General features: G+C 47.1%; 1 pseudogene; it reads left to right on the plus strand.

The window, feature by feature from the left end:
• Positions 1–3,201: 3,201 nt before the first annotated feature.
• LOC140454379 (beta-1,3-galactosyl-O-glycosyl-glycoprotein beta-1,6-N-acetylglucosaminyltransferase 3-like) lies at positions 3,202–18,330 on the plus strand (annotated as a pseudogene).
• Positions 18,331–22,099: the final 3,769 nt, after the last annotated feature.

Here is a 22,099-nt window from a genome sequence, read left to right on the forward strand (position 1 = left end):
TAATCCCAACTTTGAAAATAATCATCCTTCCTTCAGTTTTTCTGGGACAGAATCCTGGAACTCTCTCCCATGTGACTTTGCATTTGTAGTCAGGATTCTTAAAACACAAGGACAGTGGAGTTAAAGAGGAGAGTTCCTTATCATTTATGCCGGAGAGATTAGGGGGATGGGTGACAAGGCTGTCCCAGTCAGTGATGCCCACTTCATGTGAATCCACAAACAAGTATGTCATTGTGATGTTGCCATGGGAATGCACTTTACATTCCTGTTCTGAGGGATACACAGGAACAGTAGGAAATGAGACTTGGTCGAATCAGTCAAAGAGCCAAGATGTTTCACATCAGTGTCCCAGCGAGATGTGGACAGTTACTAGGTGAGTCAGGGTGAAACAATACCTGCTGGAGTGTGATGACCTTCATTGTTCAGCTCTCTGAATATTGGAGTTGGGATGGTGTGCTGAGGTTGGACAGGAAGTTGGTAAGACCAGTTCTGGAAGACTGTGTCCTGTTCTGCTCACGCTGCTGTAGGAAGGATATTATTAAAATGGAGACGGTTCAGAAAAGATTGACCAGGATGATGCCAGGAGTACAGGGTTTGAGATATAAAAATAGACTGGAGAGGCTGGGGACATTTTACAAAGAACATTACAGCACAGGAACAGGCCCTTCAACCCTCCAAGCCTGCACTGACACATTTTGCTTTCCATATTAAAACTGTCTTCACTTACAGGATCCGTATTCCCCTGTTCCCTTCCTATTCATGCCTGCTGCTGGATGCTTCTTGAAAACTACAATAGTGTCTGCTTCCATTGACTGTTCTGGCAGTGTGTTCCATGAACTCACCACCCTTCCATGATAAACATGCCTCACATATCTCTTTTAAACACCCCCCTGACCCCTCCACCTTGAACCTGTGTCCCCGAGTAACTGACTCTTCCACCCTGAGAAAAGGCCTCATACTTTCCACCCTATCCGTGCCATTCACAATCTTATAAACTTCTATAAGGTCGCCCCTCAACCTCCTGCATTCCAGTGAACACAAACCCAGTCTATCCAATCTTTCTTCACAGGTAAAATCCCCCATTCCAGACAACATCCTGGTAAACATTTTTTGTCCCCTCTCTGAAGGATCCACATCAGAACTGAATGTGTTTTTCACTGCAGCATAGGAAATTGAGGGGTGACCTTGCTGAGGTTTATAAAATCATGACAGTGATTGATAAGGTGAATGACAAGGATCTTTTCCCTAGTGTGGGGGAGTTCAGACTCAGGGCCATGTTTGTAAGGTCAGAGGAAAAAGATTTAAAGATTGAGGAGCAACTATTTTTTCCATAGAGTGGTTTGTGATGGAATGAACTTCCAGATGAAGTAATGTATGTGGGCACAGTTACAATGTTTAAAAGATGCCATCTCTTGTTGCTAGTCGTTTTTTTTCTCCATTCTGTGCTACTGAATGCCCAAATTTCTGTGACATGCATTTCCGGAGGACTAACATGGCAAGGGAGTACACGTTAAATAGGAGGACCCTGGCAAGCACAGAAGATTAGACGGATCCTGGTTTGTGTGTTCCAGCCATCCGTGAAGGCAGCAGGATAGGCAGGTAAGGGAATTAAGAAGGATCAAAGCCACTGAATACATGAGCAGGGAGGTGTCATGTTGGAGCTTTACAGGATTTTGGTGAGACCACAGCTGGAATACTGTGTGCAGTTCTGGTCACCGCATTATAGGAAGGATGTGATTGTACTGGAGGGTGTGCAAAGGAGAACCACCAGGATGTTGCATTAGATTGAGCATTGCCTAAACCTGCAGAGTGTGTGTGTGTGTGTGTGTGTGGCTGTGGTAACCCACCTAGCCTGCACATCCCTGGACATTATGGGCAATTCAGCATGGCCAATCCATCTAACTTGAACATCTTTGAAATTAGAGCACCCGAAGGGTACCCAAGCAGACAACATGCAAAACTCCACAAAGCCAGCCAAGGCTGGAATCAAACTTTGGTCCCTGGTACTGTGCTCCAACAATGCTAACCTCTGAGCCACTCTTGGCCAGGGGATTTTTTTTTGGATCCATATCAACTTGCTGTGCTCAGATTCACAGCTTTATTATGAACGGTCAAATCACCATAACTCCAATTTCGCATCAGAGAGAGAGAGAGATGACGGGTGGTGAAGTTTGATTTAATTTGACTTACTATTGTTACCTTTTTACAAATAAATTCATGGGATGGGGGCACCGTTGGCCAGGCCAGTGTTTATTGCCCATCCCTAATAGCCCAGAGGGCAGTTAAGAGTCACAGTACAAACAGGTAACCACCTTCCCGTCTTCTGGTTCTCTCTTCATCCAAGGGTTACCCCTCCCACATTGTTGTGGGCTCGATGGAAGGTTCCTTCCTGAAAGAGCATCTCAGCCCAGGCTGGGGCGTGGGTTATTGGACTTGGCTGGCTCTGTGTTCTCTCTGGTAGTAGGTTCTCCAATCGCGATCCTCTCCTTTACTTCACCCGTGCGACACCGGTCCAGGAACGGCTGGAGAGAAGCAGAGACCGGGAAAGGAAACGCCTGTAGCCAAGCAGGCAGACAGGAGCGAGGGGAGCCCGGACTCCGAGAGAGAAACAACGGAACATTGGCTGGGTTTCATCCAGAGGAGGGCGGGAGGAGTTACTGAGAGAGACAGGGAGAGGGAGAGGAGTTAGTGAGACAGAGAGAGAGAACGAGGAGTTACAGAGGGACAGAAAGAGAGGAGGAACAAGAGAGGAGTTACTGAGGGAGAGGGATGAGTTAGTGGAGGAGAGGGATTACAAAGGGAGAAGGATTATAGAGGGAGAGGGGTTACAAAGGGGTCACAGATAGAGGGAGAGGTGTTAAAGTGGGAGAGGAATTCCAGAGGGAGAGCAGTTCCGGGGGGAGAGGGAGTGAAAGTCGGAGTTTTTCGTTGAATCTTGAGGAAAAGGAAAGACAAGAGTCTAACAAGGACAGGGGACTGGCTGGGGCGACCTCTCCAGCAAATTGCAGTCACTCCTTCCGCACGGTCTAGTGAAGGCAGTGCTGCCCAGCACAGAGAGCATCCATTCTGCGTTTGCCTATCGCCTGTAGGCTGGGGACACTGCCCTCTGGAAAGCGCTGTGCCCAAGCTGAGCCAGCGTTGTGCCCACTGGTCGTGCCTCAGATCAGCGCTGTGTGTGCTCAGTGTGGTCTTGTTGTGCCAATGGCTGCTGGTCCAGAGAGGAGGGAGCCGGCTGACCCTCAGGCTGGTGAAACCAGGCGCCAGTCCAATGCAGGAACACTTCCTGCTGGTCGAGGAGAACTCCACCTGCTGGCAGATCATCCAGGGGACAGGCAGGAGGTGGAAAGGGCCCTCCTCAACTCCATTACTATCCCCCTCAAGCACCAGGCCGTCACTGAGGGAGATTATCTGAACATGACCCGAAATTGCAGATCGTTTGTGAGGGCCCGCAAGTATATCACTGTCCCCCTGAGCCCTGAGGAGGAACACTTCCCCTTGGCTTATTCCATGGCCATCCACCAGAGCATTGAGATGTTCGAGAGGCTTCTACGGAGCATTTACGCCCCACAGAATGTCTACTGTATCCACGTGGACCGCAAATCCCTGAGTCAATTTCATGCGGCCGTTCGGGCCATCGCTTCGTGTTTCCACAATGTCTTTGTCGCAGCCAAGCTGGAGTGGGTCACCTAATCTGGCTGGAGCAGAGTTCAGGCAGATCTCAACTGCATGAAGGAGCTGCTGGAGAGCCCTGTCCCCTGGAGGTACTTCATCAACGTGTGTGTCCAAGACTTCCCCCTGAAGACCAACCGGGAGATAGTCCGCAGCCTCAGAGCTCTGAACGGCTTCAACGTGATTGAGTCGGATCCTGCACCAGGGTTCAAAAATGTAACCGCATTCCTGTCTGCTGGGCCTCTCTCCATCCAAGTGTTTTCCATCCTCCCTCCCTCCATCATCCCTCTCTCTCTCTTCCAGTCCTTCACTCCCGACTGTACAAAGAGAGACAAGGTTGTTAAAATTGTTCAACTGCATGGAGGGAGGTTCAGAACGTACAAAGGAATAGAGAGGAGTTAGAGAGTTCAGCTGCAAACAGAGTAGAAGGGCAATTGATGTTTCAGGTCGGAAACTTTCATCAGAACCCAGGGAGAGGAAGGGGCTGCAGACAAAATGGGGGTGTGGGGCTGGGGAAAGGTGGGTGTGATGGCGATTGGTGGATGCAGGGAGGAGGTGGCTGTGATTGGACAGTGGGTGGGGGGGGAGCAGATGGGTGGAAAGGAAGACGGTCAGGTGAAAGGGATGGCGTAAAAAGAGAGGGCTGGGCCTGGGATAAGGAGGGATATAGACTGATTACGAGAGTATACAGGAATGTAGGTAGGTTAAGAGTGGAGGAGAAAGTGAGGACTACAGATGCTGGAGATCAGAGACAAGAATGTGGCACTGGAAAAGCACAGCAGCTCAGGCAGTATCTGAAGAGCAGAAGAATCAATGTTTCGGATATAAGCCCTTCATCAGGAATGAGGCTTGTGGGCCAGGAGGCTGAGAGATAAGTGGGAAGGGTGTGGGGCTGGGGGTGGAAGGAAGCTGGAAAAGTGATAGACAGATGAAGGTATGTGGCGGGGCGGGGGGGGGGGGGGGTGGGGGTTGTGGAAGGTGGAGTGGACAGGTGGGAAGGAAGGTGGACCGGTCAGGAGGGTGGTGCTGTGTTGGAGGCTTGGGACTGTGATAAGTTGGGGTGGGGAAATGAGGAAACTAGTGAAATCAACAATGATCTGCCTGGTTGCAGGGTTCCAAGGTGGAATATCCAGGCGTCAGCTAGTAAGGGTTTGGTGATGGAGGAGGCCCAGAACCTGCATGCCCTTGGTGGGAGGGAGAGTTAAAGTGGTAAAAACAATGACTGGATTCTGGATTAGTGGACTTTTGCCCGAAATGTCGATTTCGAAGCTCCTTGGATGCTGCCTGAACTGCTGTGCTCTTCCAGCACCATCAATCCAGAAGGGGAAAGTTAAAGTGTTCAGCCAGAGGCGGTGGGGTTGGTTGGTGAGTGTGGGTGTCCCAGAGATGTTCTCTGAAACAATCCACAAGTCAGAGTTCTGTCTCCCCGATGTAGAGGAGACCACATAAGGTGCAATGGATGCAGTAGATAACATTGGTGGAGGTACAAGTACACTTCTGTCAGATGTGGAAGGATCCTTTGGAGCCTTGGACTGAGGTGAGGGGGAAGGTGTGGGTACAGGTTTTGCACTTCTTCCAGAGGACAGGGAAGGTGCCAGGAGGGGAGGGTGGGTTGGTAGGGGGTGTGAATCTGACAAGGTAGTTGCAGAGGGAATGGTCTCTGAAATGCAGATGGAGTGCAGAGGAAAATATGTCCCTAATGGTGCGGTCTGTTTGTAAGTGGCAGAAGTGGTGAAGGATAATGCAATGTATCTGGATGTTGGTGGGGTAGAAGGTGAGGACCAAGGGGTACTGTCTCTGTTGTGTTGGGAGGGGTGTGGTTTAAGGATGAAGGTACAGGAAATGGAGCAGATGCACTGGAGAGCATTGTCAACCATGTGGGAGAGGAAGTTGTAGTTTTTGGAGGTAGGACACCATCTGAGATGTTCTGTGATGGAAGTGGTCCTCCTGGGAACAGATGCAGCAGAGGCAGAGAATAAGGGATAATGTTTTTACAGGGGTAGGGTGGGAGGAGGTGTATTTCAGGTAGCTGTGGGAGTTGGTGGGTTTGTAGTAGATGTCCGCGGTTAGTCGGTTGCCAGAGTTGGAGAGGTCCAGGAAGGGGAAAGGTGTCAGAGATTGTCTGGGTGAATTTTGAAGAAGTAACAAAGAGGATTAATGAGGGCAGAGTAGTAGATGTCATCTATATGGACTTCAGTAAGGTATTCAACAAGGTTCCCCATGGGAGACTGATTAGCAAGGTTAGATCTCATGGAATACAGGGAGAACTAGCCATTTGGAGACAGAACTGGCTCAAAAGGTAGAAGACAGACGGTGGTGGTGGAGGGTTGTTTTTCAGACTGGAGGCCTGTGACCAGTGGAGTGCCACAAGGATCGGTGCTGGGCCCTCTATTTTTTTGTCATTTACATAAATGATTTGGATGCGAGCATAAGAGGTACAGTTAGTAAGTTTGCAGATGACACCAAAATTGAAGGTGTAGTGGACAGTGAAGAGGGTTACCTCAGATTACAACAAGATCTGGACCAGATGGGCGAATGGGCTGAGACATGGCAGATGGAGTTTAATTCAGATAAATGTGCGGTGCTGCATTTTGGGAAAGCAAATCTTAGCAGGACTTAAACATTTAATGGTCCTTGGGAGTGTTGCTGAACAAAGAAACCTTGGAGTGCAGGTTCCTAGCTCCTTGAAGCAGAGTTGCAGGTTGATAGGATAGTGAAGGCAGCGTTTGGTATATGCTCCTTTATTGATCAGAGTATGGAGTACAGGAGTTGGGAGGTCATTTGTGGCTGTACAGGATATTGGTTAGGCCCTGTTGTAATATTGCATGCAATTCTGGTCTCCTTCATATTGGAAAGATGTTGAAAGGATTCCAAAATGATTTACAAGGATGTTGCCAGGGTTGGAGATTGGAGCTAAAGGGAGACGCTGAACAGGCTGAGGCTGTTTTCCCTGGAGAATCAGAGGCTGAGGGGTGACCTTATAGGAGGTTAACAAAATTATGAGGGGCATGGATAGGATAAATAGACAAAGTCTTTTCCCTGGGGTCGGGGAGTCCAGAACTAGAGGGCATAGGTTTCGGTTGAGAGGGAAAAGATATAAAAGAGACCTGAGGGGCAACATTTTCATGGAGAATGTGGTACGTGTATGGAATGAGCTGCCAGAGGATGTGGTGGAGACTGGTACAATTGCAACATTTAAGAGGCATTTGGATGGGTATATGAATAGGAAGGGTTTGGAGGGATATAGGCCGGGTGCTGGCAGGTGGAACTAGATTGGGTCGGGATATCTGGTCAGCCTGGACAATTTGGACCGGTGATCTGTTTCCATGCTGTACATCTCTGTGACTGTAAGTGGGTACTGCAGATGCTGGAGATTACAGTCAAGATTAGAGCAGTGTTGAAAAAGCACAGCAGGTCAGGCAGCATCAGAGGAGCAGGAAACCCCTACATCAGGAATAACTTCACAGAGGCCATTATCCAGTCACCAACTCACCATTTTGTTTACACATGGAGTCCTTGACACGGATCCAGCTTCCTCAGAGCCAGCTCAGAGTGAACAGAACATCTGATCATCCTGTTTATTTTTTTTCGGAAGCAGCCTCAGGAGTAGCAGTCAAAGTCATCCCCAGGTGTAGGTAGGCCCAGGCAGCAGCAGCAGGGGTGCAGGCGAGGTCCAGGCTTCAGTCGGAGGAGCAGGCCCAGACTGTAGCAGCAGTGGTGGTAGTAGCTGCCTGGGCAGCTGAGCACAGCTTCAAATGAACAGAAATAAGCAGAAAGAAACCCCAGAAAACAATCACAACAAACCATGAAAAAACATTTGAAACTCCTTTTCAGTAGGAGGACACCAACAGCAGCACATAAGACACACTGAAGCTGTTTCGAAGTCAGTCTCCTCTCCTCGAGAGGATTGAAGAGTCCTTCATATGCTGATCCAGCTCCCCTAGAGCCAGCTCTCAGTGAGCAGATCCCTTGACATGCCTGTTTATTTTTCTTCCACTACCAACCGACAGCAGTCATGCTTATTTTTCCCTTGTACCCATGTCATGTGTGTAGGTGTCAGATGCAGTGAAAAACAACAAGTGTGTAAATCTTAATTTATGTGGGAAATAGAACTCACTCACTTCAATAATTTCAGTGCAAGACAAGATCTGCAGCAGCAGTATCATCTGATATACTCTTGCAAGAGTGGTATCTACAAGGTAGGCACACAGTACAAAACCTTAATACAATTCATTTCTCTTTCCCTCCTCCCACTACTCTAAACCCAGCGCCCATTCCTCTTGTTTATCTCTTGCCTTATCTGGCCTTGTGCGTAACAGTACAGGTTTTGCTTGGCCATTTCACCACATCCCTCTGTGGTCTATTGTTAGCGTATATCTACCTTCACTGCCATCTGCTTCCTTGCTTGCGAAAGCAACATTTCCTCTCATTCTTCGTCCACACTGAGCCTTATGACCTCTTGATTGTGGTTTTTGTTTTTGCAGAAGTGGGAAACAGATGCTTATAACTGTTTGTACAAGTATATCCAGCTTAACCTACACTCCCCTTCCTCTTTCATGATTCAGCTTTGTGATTTTCACAGACAACATTTATAATTGCTCCTCACAATTTATATTCCATCACCAGGAAGAAAGGAAACAGACAGTCCTGTTTAATTATATTTTATTAAACAATTCACAGTTTATACAAACAATTACATTTACAGCTGTATACAGAGAAACAGCAATTTTACAAGGGAGGGGAATGACAAAGCCAAGCCCCAAACCCTGACATTCAACCGGTTTTCAGGGAAAGGAGGACAAACCTCAAATCCCAGTTTCAATCATTACGAACAGTAACAATGACATTCCCTACATATAAGACAGTCCAACTGTGTAAGAAACAGAGCATACAATACAGACCCCCAAAAAACCAGCAAGCCTCCACCCCCCACCCCCCAGCTAAATCCCTCCCACCTTCTGGCCGATCTAAGGCAGCCCGCCCCTACGCACCTTCCGGCTCTCAGTCTGGCCTGACACACCTTCCAACCACCTGCAGGACAGCCCATCCAGATTACCCATTCTAAGGACAACTGCGCTCAGAATGGCCTACCCATCTACTGGCTCTAGGGGCAACTGGCATCAGGGTGGCCTACCCACCCTCTGGTTCTCGGGGTGACAGCTTTCAGGACGACCCATGAACGTCCCAGCTCACAGTAAGGCCTGCCAGACCCAGGGACACACAAGACAGTGCAGGTGATAAGCCCAACAAGAAACACAATAGAGTTAATTGTGAAAAAACTGAGTCCTTCTCAGGAACAGAGTCCACTCCAGTTTACAACATGTGTTGTCAGAAATAGAGTCCACTGCTAAAAACAAGGTCTACAACCAAGGGCAGAGTCCACTCCCAAAGGCAGCAAATGCACACCCCACAGCACACAGGTGTTCAGTCTCCATGGAGTCCTGGCACATCCTTGGAGAGCCAGGCCCACTCACAGGAGCACAGTACATTGTAAAGGTGATTAACTCACAGGGGTTTTGGTCCACTCCTGAAGGGAAGGTCTTCTCCCAAACTCCAGGATACAGCAAGTGCTCACCTCCCAGTACACACATGTGTTCAATCTTCAGAGGCCCAGTCTCAGGGCTAGGCCTCCCCACAGGAACAGCTCCTCTGGTAAAATGTATGTCTTCCACAAGGGCTCAGTCCAAACAGTGAGGACACATACAAAAAACAAAACTAGAGTCCAAGGGCTAAGCCCTACCACAAAATTAACATTGTCCTTTTCTCAAAAGTGAAGAAAAGAGTAATACACAGACTATAACCAGTCAGTGAAACAACAGTCCCCTAATGAGAAACACGGTCTGTGCATCAGGAGTTTAACAATCAGTCCTCAGTAAAGGAATGCCAGTTAACAAACTGGCTAAATAATTCAGCCAGTTCAGGAATCAGGTTTCCCCCACACAAAAAACAAGCAGAAACCAACAGTAACACACTGACTGTGACCCAGCCAGCACAGAGTCAGTCCCCTAAATCCAGAAGACCTCTGAATCTCCTGTTTATAAATTTTATTGAACAGTTTACAAAAACAGTTAACATTTACAACTGTATACAAGAGACAGCAATTTTACAAGGGAGAGGAGCATTCCCCTGTTTTTTTTTATTTTATTAAACAAGTACCAAAAAAGAGGTTACAGCACAACAGTTAACATTTACAGCTGTATACAACAGCAATTTTACAAGGGAGAGGAGCAGCAAAGCTAGGCCCCAAACCCTACCGTTCAACCAGTTTACAGGGAATTGAGGACAAACCACAAATCCCAGTTTCAAATATGAAAAGACAGCAACAATGACATTTATGCATAAAACAATCCTGTTACGTTAAAAAGTGCAGATAATGCAGACCCAGCAAGCCCCCGTCCCTCCCAACTTCTCACCACTCTATAGCAGCCCCGCCCCCCCCCCCCCCCCCCACGCGCCTTCCGGCTCTCGGTCCGCCCTGACACACCTTTCGACCACCTCTAAGACTGCCCGCCCCACTACCCACCTGGGGTGACAGCGCTGAGGACGGCTACCCACCTTCTCGCTCTCGGTCTGCCCCACGTACCATTGGGTTCTCACCCACCCCGATGCGCCATCTGGCTAATGGCTATCCTGGCACACCTTTCGGCCACCTCTAGGACAGCCTGTCCCCTTCCCTGGGACGACAGCTTGCAGGGCAGCCCACAAGCCTTCTGGATCTCAGCCCGCCCCTACACGCTTTCTGGCTCTTGGCTGCTCTGATACCGCTTTCAACCACCTCTAGGACAGCCCATCCCGATTACCCCTTTTCAGGTTGACAGTGCTCAGAACGGTCTACCCACCATCTAGCTATCGGAGAGACTGTCATCAGGGTGGCCTACCCACCCTCTGGCTTTCGGGACAGCCTACCAACCTTCAGGTTCACAGGATGGCCTACCCACTCGCCGGCTCTCGGGGTGACAGCTTTCAGGACGACCCACGAGCCTCCCAGCTCACAGTAACACCTGCCAGACCCAGGGACATGCAAGACAGTGCAGGTGATAAGCCCAACAAATCATATGATAGTTAATTACAAACAAACAGAGTCCGTTCTAGTCCAGAGTCTATTCATACAGACATTTTTCTTCAAAATGTAGAGTCCATTTCCAGACCTGAGGGGTGGAGAGAATGCCACACAAGGCCTTGATGAGACCACATCAGAATCAGTCTGTACATTTTTCTCTCATTTAAAACACAAAATAATTACATTGACAGCAAGTTTCACCTGCCTTTTTCCCAGGGATGAAGGTTGAACAAATTGGCTTTTACACATTTAAGTTTGGAAATCTAAGAGATCTTTTTGAAATGTATAAATTTCTCTGAGGGGACATGATAAGGTGATTGATGGGACGTTGCTTTCTCTTGTAGGTTTGACAAGATGTTCTGGAGAATAAGATATCGTCAAGAGTCCTACAGCACCGAAACATATCCTTTCGTCCAACTCATCCATGTTAACCAGGTATCCTAATTGGAACTAGTCCCCTTATCCTGTCTTTGGTCCATTTCCCTCTAAACTTGAACTATTTATGTTGTCTGTTAAATCTTGTGATTGTACCCACTACAACAATTCTTTTTGGCAACTTGCTGCGTATTTGCACCACCCTCAGGTCTCACCTTAAACCTATGCCCTCTGGGTTTGGACTCCCCCATCCTGGGGCTCTTCACTTTTATTGATTTCCCCCACAATTTTATAAACTTCCATATGGTCACCCTTCACCCTCCAATACTCCAGTGAGAAAAGTCCTAGCCTATCTAGCCTCTCCTTATAACTGCAGTCCTGGCAACATCTTTGTAAATCTATTCTGCATCCTTTGCAGTTTAACAACACCCTTCTAACAGCAGGGCGATCACAAATTTATCCAATACTCCAAAAGTGGCCTCACCAATGCCTTGCAGAATAATTTTCCCCTGAGAGGGCTGTTGCACTGTGTAAGTTCTGTACAAAGTTGTGAAGGCTGAGTTGATGAAGTTATAAAAGGGTGAGCAAGGTGACCTTTTTTTAAAAAAAAGATAAGGACCCCAGGACAAACGATAGAAATGTGGAATTGAAATTGCAACCAGAAGAGCAGTGATCTTCTTGAATGGTGGTGCAGACTTGAAGGGACGAATGGCTGACTTATGGTATGATAGTGGTGGAGACAGGTTATGCCTTAGTTCAAATAAAGAGTAGGGAGTTTTCTGACCACTCAGCTAAGGGCTTTGGTGTCCCTCCTGATAACATGAACCTTGAAGTTAATCTCCCTCTGCGCCAGTCACAGAATTAAAGAATTCTTGCGGAAGGATGCCATTCAGCCATCGTGTCTGTAATTATTCCACATCTAGTACCAATCTCCTGCATTTCCACATTCAGCTCTGGCAACATCTTGTAAATCGTTTCTGAACCTTTTCAAGTTTCACAACATCCTTCCTATAGTAGGGAGACCAGAATAGCATGCTGTATTCCAGAAATTGCCAAACCAATGTCCTGTTCAGCCACAGCATGACCTCCCAACTCCTACACACAACGCACTGACCAATAATGGCAAGTGTAGCAAACGACTTCTTCACTACCCTGTCTATCAGCGACTCCTTTTTCAAGAAACTATGAATCTGCATTCCACGATCCCTTGTTTCATCATCACTCCCCAGACTTTACCATGAAGTGTATTATTCCTGCCCTGATTTGCTTTCCCAAAATGGAGCACCTCACATTTATCGACATTAAACTCCATCTGGCACTCCTCGGCCTATTATCCCATCTGATCAAGATCCCGTTGTACTCTGAGGTTGACTTGAAATATTACTCTGGATGTAGGTTTGCTCGTTGAGCTGGAAGGTTCATTTTCAGATTTTTTGTCACCATACTAGGCAACATCTTCAGCGAACCTTCCAACTCAGCGAGCAAAACCTACATCTAGAACCTCAACCTGAACTACAAACCTTCTCAAACCTTGCTGATATATTACTGTCATGTATAATCGAGTTACAGTAAAAAATGTTGTCTTATGTGCTTTACAGTCAGATATTGATAGGTTAAGTTGGGAAAAATGTTGGCAAATGGAGTGCAATGTGGGAAAATGTGAAATTGTTCATTTGGAAGGGAAATCAAAAGAATAGAATATTATTTAAATGGAGAAAGCTTCAGAAAGCTGCAACACAAAGGGACTTGGGGGAAGTAGTGAATGAAACATGGAAAGCTTGCACACGAGGGCAGCAGGTAATTGGGAAGACTAATGGAATGTTGGACGAAAACAGAAATTTCTGGAGAGACTCAGCAGGTCGGATAGCATTCATAGAGAGAAAACAGAGTCAATGTTTCGAGTTTGGTGACCTTTCTTTAGAACTGAAGTGGAATGTTTGCCCTTATTTGGAGGGGGGTTGGAGTATAAAAGTCAGGAAGTCTTACTGCAACTGTGCAACGTGCTTGTGAGAGCACATCCGGAATACTGTGAGCACTTCTGGTCACCTTATTTCAGAAAACATGTTGTTTCATTGGAGGAAGTTAAGAGAATGTTCAGTGGGATGGCCCCATTATGGAGGGATTATCTTAAAAAACAAAAGGCTAAACAGGATTCTACTCACTGGAGTTTAGAAGAATGAGAGGTGACCCCATTGAAATGGACAGGATTAAGGGGCTTGACTGGGTAAATGCTGAAAGGATGTTTCTCCTCATGGGAGAGTCCAGGTCCGGGGGGCGGGGGGGGGTTATTGTCTCAGAATAAAGGGGCACCAGTTTGAGACTGAGATTAGGTAGAATTTCCTCTCTCAGAAGGTTGTGAATCTTTGGAATTCCTTGCCACAGAGAGCTGTCCTTGTATATATTTAAGGCTCAGATGAATAGATTCTTGCTCAGTTGGGGAATTAAACGTTACGGGGATAGGGCAAGAACATGGACTTGAGGAATGTTGAATCAGCCACGATCCGAGTGAAGCTGGCTTGAGGGACCAAATGGCCGACTCCTGTCCCGACTTGTTAATGGTCTTACATTTACTGATGAACCTGTTCAAAGATGTTATCGCACAACTCTGGAACAGAAGCGACTTGAACCTGGGTCTCCGAGGCTCACACCACATGGATCCTAGTTTACTTTATATCATGCACTTGACATTCATGCTGGTAGTTACGGCTGCAATTCGCACCAACCTGCTTTAGATCAAATTAATGAAGCAAAGCCAGTGCAGGTTTTCAAAAGGTAAGTCTCCAACCTCGCATCATGCATTGATGTAGTTGCTGAGAATTTGAATGCAGAGAATGTTGTCTGAACTGGATTCAATGAAGTGTTTCACTAGGCACTAGATAAAAATGGCTGGACAACAAAATTGACAACACAAGCCCTGATTCATGGATCTTGTTTTGGACTAGAGGTTGGTAGGTTGGTGGATGGGAATGATCCACACAGCTGGGACATATAAACATCAAGACCCGGAGCAGGAGAAGATGATTTGGCCCTCCATGAGGCCCACCATACTATATGATCGTGGCTAATCCTCTATCTCAATGCCATACTACCGCTTTCTCCCCATGCCTTTGATGCTTTTGAAACCTAAATATTTGTTAATCGCATTCTTGGAAATATTCAATGACTCAAACTCCACAGCTTTCTGTGTTACAGAATTCCATAACTTTACTATCGTGTAAGTTAAATGTTTCCGTTTCTCAGCCCTAAATAGACGACTGCTTTTATTCAATATGTCAGTGATATCAATCTTGGAGTATGTGGCAGAATGCCCATATTCGGGGCAATGATAAACCTGGAGGATTGGCAAATGGTGAGGATGATGTGAATTGTCCAGAGTCATCACAGTGAACAGACAGCATCCAGTCAGAGGTGAATACAGAAGAGTGTAAGGTGATATGTTTTGGGAGAAGGATGTGGAGAGGTAATAGAAATGTAATGGCACAATCGTAAAGAGTGCGCAGGATTAGAGGGATCTGGCAATAAACATTCATCGACATTAGAAGATGGGGGAGGCCATAAGAGGGTAGAAAAGCAGAAGGCTTCATAAATAGAGGCATTGATGCCAATAAATGGTTGAGTTATGCTGCATGTCGAATTGGTTTAGCCCCACTTGGATTGTTGTGGTCATTTCCGGTGACTATAAAACGATGTGAGGGCCCTCAGGACAGGGAGGAGATTTCGCAGAATGGTGCCAGGATTTAAGTTGGATGGCACAGTTGGAAAGGTCAACGATGTTCCCATTGGAACAAAGGAGATTGGGGTGAGGTTTATTCAGTGGGTACAGGGTGAGCACTCGGTAATGAAGACAAGGAAATATACTTCACTGTTCACCGATTGTACAAGTGCAATGGAATTCAGATGTAAGATTTTGGGTTAGAGGCATGGTGGGGAGATCTGAGGAATTGAAATGCAAATGAAGCCTAAACTACATTTGTATGAGATGATGGCAAGTTCCGATGTAAGTTGGAAAAATAAAATCTGCTCCCATATATACAAGGAACAAGAGTAGGCCATTGGCCCTTTTGATCCTGTTCCACCATCCACATTCTGGAATACCATCTACCTCCCCTTGGTAACCAAGGATCCATATCTCCCATGCATGATGCCACAAGGACCGAGGATAAAAGATATCTTTTGACACAATGTAAATAAGGTGTCTTGTATCTTGTGGAAGGGGTGGCACGGTGGCTCAGTGGTAAGCACTGTTGCCTCACAGCGCCAAAGACCTGCGTTCGATTCCAGCCTTGGGCGACTGTCTGTGTGGAGTTTGCACATTCTCTCCATGTCTGCGTGGGTTTCCTCCGGGTGCTCTGGTTTCCTGCCACAATCCACAAAGATGTGCAGGCCAGGTAGATTTGTCGTGCTAAATTGCCCATAGTGTTCGGGTACATTAGTCAAGGGTAAATATTGGGTAGGATAATGGGTGTGGATGGGTTGCTCTTCAGAGGATTGGTGCGGACTTGTTGGGCCAAATGGCCTGTTTCCATACTGTAGAGAATCTAATGTGTGGTGTCCTTCACTCTGAGAGAGGAGCTTTGGATTCAAGTCCTAATCCAGGAGCTGATGGCTATAGGAAGGTGTCTTCATTGCTTTTGTGAGACACTCAAGGGTATGGGCCAAGTGCTACAAAATGGGATGAGAATAGTTCGAAGCTGGTCTTTTTGACCAGTGCAGACACGATGGGCTGAAGGGCAACTTATTATTTTGGTGCTCTAAACCTCAATAACCAGAGACCATGGAGTCACAGCATCATCCAGTATGGAACAGACCCTTCAGTTCAACCTGTCTGCGCTGACCAGTCATCCTAATCTGACCTAGTCCCATTTGCCAGCCTTTGGCACATATCTCTCGAACCTATTCCTATTCATGTCCACATCTAGATGCCTTTTAAATATTGTCATTGTACCAGCCGCCTCCACCACCTCTTGGTAGCTCATTCCAGGCACACATCACCCACTGCGTGAAAAAGTAACCCCTCAGGTCTTTCCCCTCTCAACTTAAACCTATGCTTCTAGTTTTGGACTCCCCCACCGTTGGGAAAAGACGTTTAGCTATACAGCCGACCTGGAAGGAATCAAAATGGGGCAAGAACAGAAAAGGAGGTCAGCTAAACAATTCTGAGCAGCAACAGAGAAGTGCAGCCAAGCACGTAAGCAAGCTAGCTAGCTTACTGAAACTGGCTCCCATTAAGTGAGAAGGCAGGAAGACCGAAACAACACTCAACAGTTGTTGTAGAAGTTTAAGGTCAATGATCTAATGCTAAACGTCACGTACTTAGATCAGGATCTGATTGATCAATTGTGTTGCTAAGGCTTGAAATCAAAATGTAATTCGTGAAAGGGGAACGCTGATTTGTGTGTAAAAGTGTGATTGCAACTGCCTGTTTCAGACTCTCCAGGCAAGGGTGGGATTTGACCCGGCTGGTTGAGTCTTCTTGCATGTATGTGATAAAGGAAGCTGTGTGAAGTGTACTATCATCCGGCTGATTATTTCAACATCTATCCATGCTTCTCCTGATTTTATGAACTTCTGTAAGGATACCCCTCAGCGTCTGACCCTCCAGGAAAAATAGCCCCAGCCTATTCAACCTCTTACTGTAGCTCAAGCCCTCCAATCTCGGCAACATCCTGGTAAATCTTTTCTGCACCCTCTCAAGTTTAACAACATTCTTTCTTTCAAAGGGCGACCAGAATTGTATGCAGTATTTTAAAAGTGACCTCACCAACGTCCTCTACAGACAATAGATCACACTTGGTAATGGCAAAGGTATATCAGAGATAATCAAAGATACTCCTCCTTATAGACAATAGGTGCAGGAGTAGGCCATTCAGCCCTTCGAGCCAGTATCACCATTCATTGTGATCATGGCTAATCATCCACAATCAGTATCCTGTTCCTGCCTTATCCCCATAACCCTTGATTCCACTATCTTTCAGAGCTCTATCCATCTCTGTTAAAGCTGCAACATTACATCCCAACTCCTATATTCAATGCACTGACCAATGAAGGTAAAGGTATCAAAAACCTACTTCACCACCCTCTCTATCTGCAATGCAACTTTTAAAGATCTATATCCCTGCACACCATGTCCTTCTCTCTAAGGCAAAAGCTCTGTGTTCAAGTCCCACTCCAGGAGTTGATGACCACAGGAAAGTGTCTCCATTGCACTGGTGAGGCATGAAAGGCAATGTTCCCAGTGCTGGAAAATGAGACTGGAGTAGCAAGGAGCCTGTTTTGCCAGCGCAGTCACGATGGGCTGAAGGATCTATTTTTCTGGTGCTCTCAACCTTTATGACCAGAGGGCACAGCTTGAAGTGTATTTTTGGAGCCAGATCCACTGGGAGAGTTTGAGGATGAGTTATATGTTTGCGCAGCGAATGAGCATTGGGAGATGGTTTGGGAGGCAGGGATATGGGGAAATTGGCAGGTGACTGGTACTAGGCAATAGGAGTGAGAAAGGCCTGAGGGGCTGAATGGCCTTGTTCTCCACTGTAAGGTGAGTAACTGAGAGAAGGAGTGTGCATGGATCTTGCTGGAGCTGGGGGCGAGGAGAGTGCAGAGGAGTTGGGGAGGGAAAAAGCCATAGGTGAAGTTGAAAAGCTATAATTTCTGCTTTCTCATCTCTCTCACTCTCTCTTGCACTTGCCTTTTAGAAACGTCAGCAATACCACAACGATACCCTTGACCAAGTCATCTTCGCGCAACTGAAAGGCCAGCCGAACATCAGCACCTCCATCTTCGTGGGCAGCACCTACTTCATGGCCTCCAGAGAGTTTGTTGGCCATGTGTTTGACAGTGCCGAGATCCAGGCCTTCCTCAAGTGGTCGAAGGACACCTACAGTCCGGACGAGCATGTGTGGGCTACCCTGCACAGAATGCCCAATGTACCAGGCTCCATCCCGTACACCCAAGCAGCCACCAGGACACTTGGCCGGGCAGTAAAGTGGTCCGTTGAGGCTAGTGACGTTGCGAGGGGTGCCCTATACCCTCCCTGCACGGGAAGGTATCGCCACTTGGTTTGTGTGTATGGGGCAGGAGATCTACATTGGGTGGTCCGTCAGAGATGTTTCTTTGCAAATAAGTTTGACCCCAACATGGTCAACACGGCAGTACAGTGCATGGAGGAATATCTCCGAAACAGGACACTTGGTAAGACTGGGGCTGGGTTAGAGGTTGGGATGGAGTAAACCTCGGTGATGGTGGTAGGGGTGGTGGGTGAGACATCGGAAACACTGAGAGACTGGGCACTGTGAAACTGGGCACTGTGAGACTGTATAGTATAATACTGGCTGCTGTGGAGGCCAGGCACAGTGAGACTGCATGCTGTAACATGGCCACTGTAACACGAGACAGTGTGAGGCTGGGCACGATAGTGTTGGGCACTGTGGAGATTGGATACCTTAATACTATCCACTGTAACACTGGGCACTGTGAGACTTAGCACTGTAACATTAGTCACTCTAAGAGTCAAAATGTGTGGTGCTGGAAAAGCACGGCAGGTTAGGCAGCATCCGAGGAGCAGGAGAACCGATATTTCAGGTATAAGCCCTTCATCAGGAATGTGGGGGAGTAAGGGGGTTGAGAGATAAATAGAGTGAGGGTGGGGCTTTTGGGGAAGGTAGCTGGGAAGGTGATCAGTAAATCCAGATGGGTGGGGGTGATTGTGATTGGTCGGTGGGGAAGGTCGAACATATAGTTAGGAAGGAAGATGGACAGGTGAAGAGGGGAAGCCGACTTGGAGGGTTGGATCTGGGATGAGGTGGGGGGAGAAGAGAGATTTGGAAACTAGTGATGTCAATGTTGATGCCATGTGGTTGAGGGTCCCAAGGCAGAAGATGAGGTGTTCTTCCTCCAGTCATCAGATAACTTGGATTTGGTGGTGCAGGAAGTGTCATTGTGGAGTGGGAGGGGGAGTTGAAGCGGTTGGCCACAGGTCGATGGGGTTACTTGTGCCCAGTCTCACAGGGACACATCCACCAATAATACTCAACACTGCACGAGTGGACACTGCATTACTGGAACACTGCACGAGTGGGCACTGTACAGCTGGACACTGCAAGACCAGTGTTGTGACCATCACTATTTTTTTATTTTTCTCATTTTGGTTTGGAACTGAGTCCAAATTGAGAATTGAACTTTGAACAGTGGCTAGTTCTTCTTTTAAAAAAAAACTGGACAGACAAAAGACTGATGTTTGCAGTGAGGATCTGGCCAGGAAAGATAATGCAGGTGAATTACTGCTCTCTGAACACAGCAGACGCTTCAGCACCGAGATGTAGTTCTGCTCAGGGACTGACAGCTGGATGGATATTGAATGGGTCAGTCAGTAAGAGGAATGCTGCCAGGCAGGTAACCACAGAGAATGGTGAGAAAGAAAGCAAAAACCATGAGTGACCTCGCTCTGACTGGATTTTGGGCTTCGAGGAAGTGCTTCTTTGGAAGTTGCTGGACTGGTCTGGTGTTCTTTTTGGTTTGACTTTGTCTAGTTATTTCCCCAGTTGTTAACTTGTTAAAAGATCTGAGATGAGAATGTGAGTCTTCGGGAATGAGTATTAGTCTCCACAGTTCTGCAGAAATTGTTTGCATTGACTGGTGACTTTAAATTCAAACATGGTGTACAGTTCTTGTGCCTGTAATACAACCCAGCATAAAGGATTTCATGATGGCCTACTATTTATCATTGAAACTGTTATCAACTGGTAATTTAAAATTTTAAACAAGTTTATCTCTTAATTGTCTGCTGGTGTGCGAATTGGGGGGGGAGGGCGGTGCATGGGTTTATGATCATCTGTGTTCTGCATAGTGACATAAACAGAAATTAACAATCTATTAAGTTATAAACTTGACATCCAAGATCTGTTATTTGTAAATTCTGGTAAGGAACAATTGAACGATTTTGTGGGTCATTGAATGGTTGAATGTCACTGTGTTGCAAATCCAGTGATCGGGAGGTTGGTTTTGGTTCAGCTTCATTTTCCAGTATCATTCCGGACACCATACCTCCAGGCACAATAACTCTGGACACTGTCAGTCTGGTTACAACACTGTCACTCTGGACACTATCACTAGATACTTTGAGATCAGACTGTGACATTGGACAGTGTAATGCTGGACATTGCGATGTCAGATGTTTTAACTATAGACACTAACACTGGAAATAGTGACACTGGATATCATTTGGATGCAGATAAAAAAGGAAAACAGTCAAAAAGAAAACAAATGAGATAGAATCTACTTGTAGAAATGGGAACTAAATGGGACTGAGTGAGAATGATTATGGCTGTTTAATGAACAGAAATCAGAACACTGCAATGATGTCCACATCTAATTGAGGGTCTCGGGGTGGATTGGAAAAGAATACCAGATATGGAGGAGTGCGTTTCAGACTGGAATCTAATCGAGGGGTTCAGGGTGGTTTCTGTACAAATGACGGAAGCTGACCTATGTGTGTGAATGTGCGTGTTAGTCTAACATCCAGGGATTGTTTAATGGAGCTTGCTTCATACTTCAAGGACTCGGACATCTCCATTTTATCCATCTCCCACCAAAATTGACAGGGCAATGACAGCAGAAGCTATACAAAGAGAAATGTTGCCTCTGTAATGCCACATGTAATGCCAACTGTATACATCCAGGGCAGGAACAACCCTGGGATTGATAAGAGTAAATCTCCCTCCACTCCATCCTCATCAAACACTCCCAGGACAGGGACAGAATGGTGTTAGGTACAGAGGAAGAACTCACCATGACATTGTTCCCATCATTGTTCCTTTGGCTATGGGTTTGAAATGCCATCCCCACACTGTCAATGACTATAGATCTGTCTCTGAATTTTGTTTCATCATTTAGGATGTATTCAGCCAGGTGAGCCCTCACAGCTCTCTCTCCCTAATAGGCATAGACAGTGTGTCTGTCTCTCCTCTTCTGTCTCCCTATTTCTCTCCCTGTGTGTGTCTCTCTCTCTTTGCCTCTCACTTCTCTGCCTCCCTCCCTCATCTCTGCTTTCTGTGGTTTTTCTGTGGGTTCGTGACACCATTGCAATGTTAAGAGAGACTGTACTATGAATGTCACAGTGTTTGCTGTGCCCTGGAGGGTGGAGGACTAGCTGGTGGGCAGTAAACAAGGTCATTTCCAACTTGGTGAGCGAGTACCACCCAGCCTCAAATTTACCTGGACCATCTCAGAATCCTTCCTCCCCTTCCTAGACCTCTCCATTTCTATCACGGGCGTCCGACTCAACACAGACATTTACTACAAACCGACCGACTCCCACAGCTAGCTAGACTACACCTCCTCCCACCCTGCCCCTTGTAAAAATGCCATCCCATATTCGACATTCCTTCGCCTCCGCCTCATCTGCTCCCAGGAGGACCAATTCCACTACCGAACAGCCCAAATGGCCTCCTTCTTCAAAGACTGCAATTTCCCCTCCGACGTGGTCGACGATGCTCTACACCACATCTCCTCCACTTCCTGCACCTCCACCCTTGAACCCTGTCCCTCCAATCGCCACCAAGACAGAACCCCACTGGTCCTCACCTTCCACCCCACCAACCTTCGGATACATCGTCATTTCTGCCACTTCCAAACAGACCCCATCACCAGCGAGATATTTCCCTCCCACCCCTTTCAGCGTTCTGGAGAGACCACTCCCTCCGCAACTCCCTCGTCAGGTCCACCCCCCCCCACCAACCCAACCTCCACTCCCGGCACCTTCACCTGCAACCGCAAGAAGTGCAAAACTTGCGCCCATATCTGCCCCCTCACTTCCCTCCAAGACCTCAATGGATCCTTCCATATCCATTGCAAATTCACCTGCACCTCCACACACATCATTTACTGTATCCGCTGCACCCAATGTGGTCGCCTCTACGTTGGGGAGATAGGCCACCTACTTGCGGAATGTTTCAGAGAACACCTCTGGGACACCCGCACCAACCAACCCAACCACCCCGT

This window comes from Chiloscyllium punctatum, chromosome 29 (genome assembly GCF_047496795.1).
Source record: "Chiloscyllium punctatum isolate Juve2018m chromosome 29, sChiPun1.3, whole genome shotgun sequence".
Classification (NCBI taxonomy): Eukaryota; Metazoa; Chordata; class Chondrichthyes; order Orectolobiformes; family Hemiscylliidae; genus Chiloscyllium; species Chiloscyllium punctatum.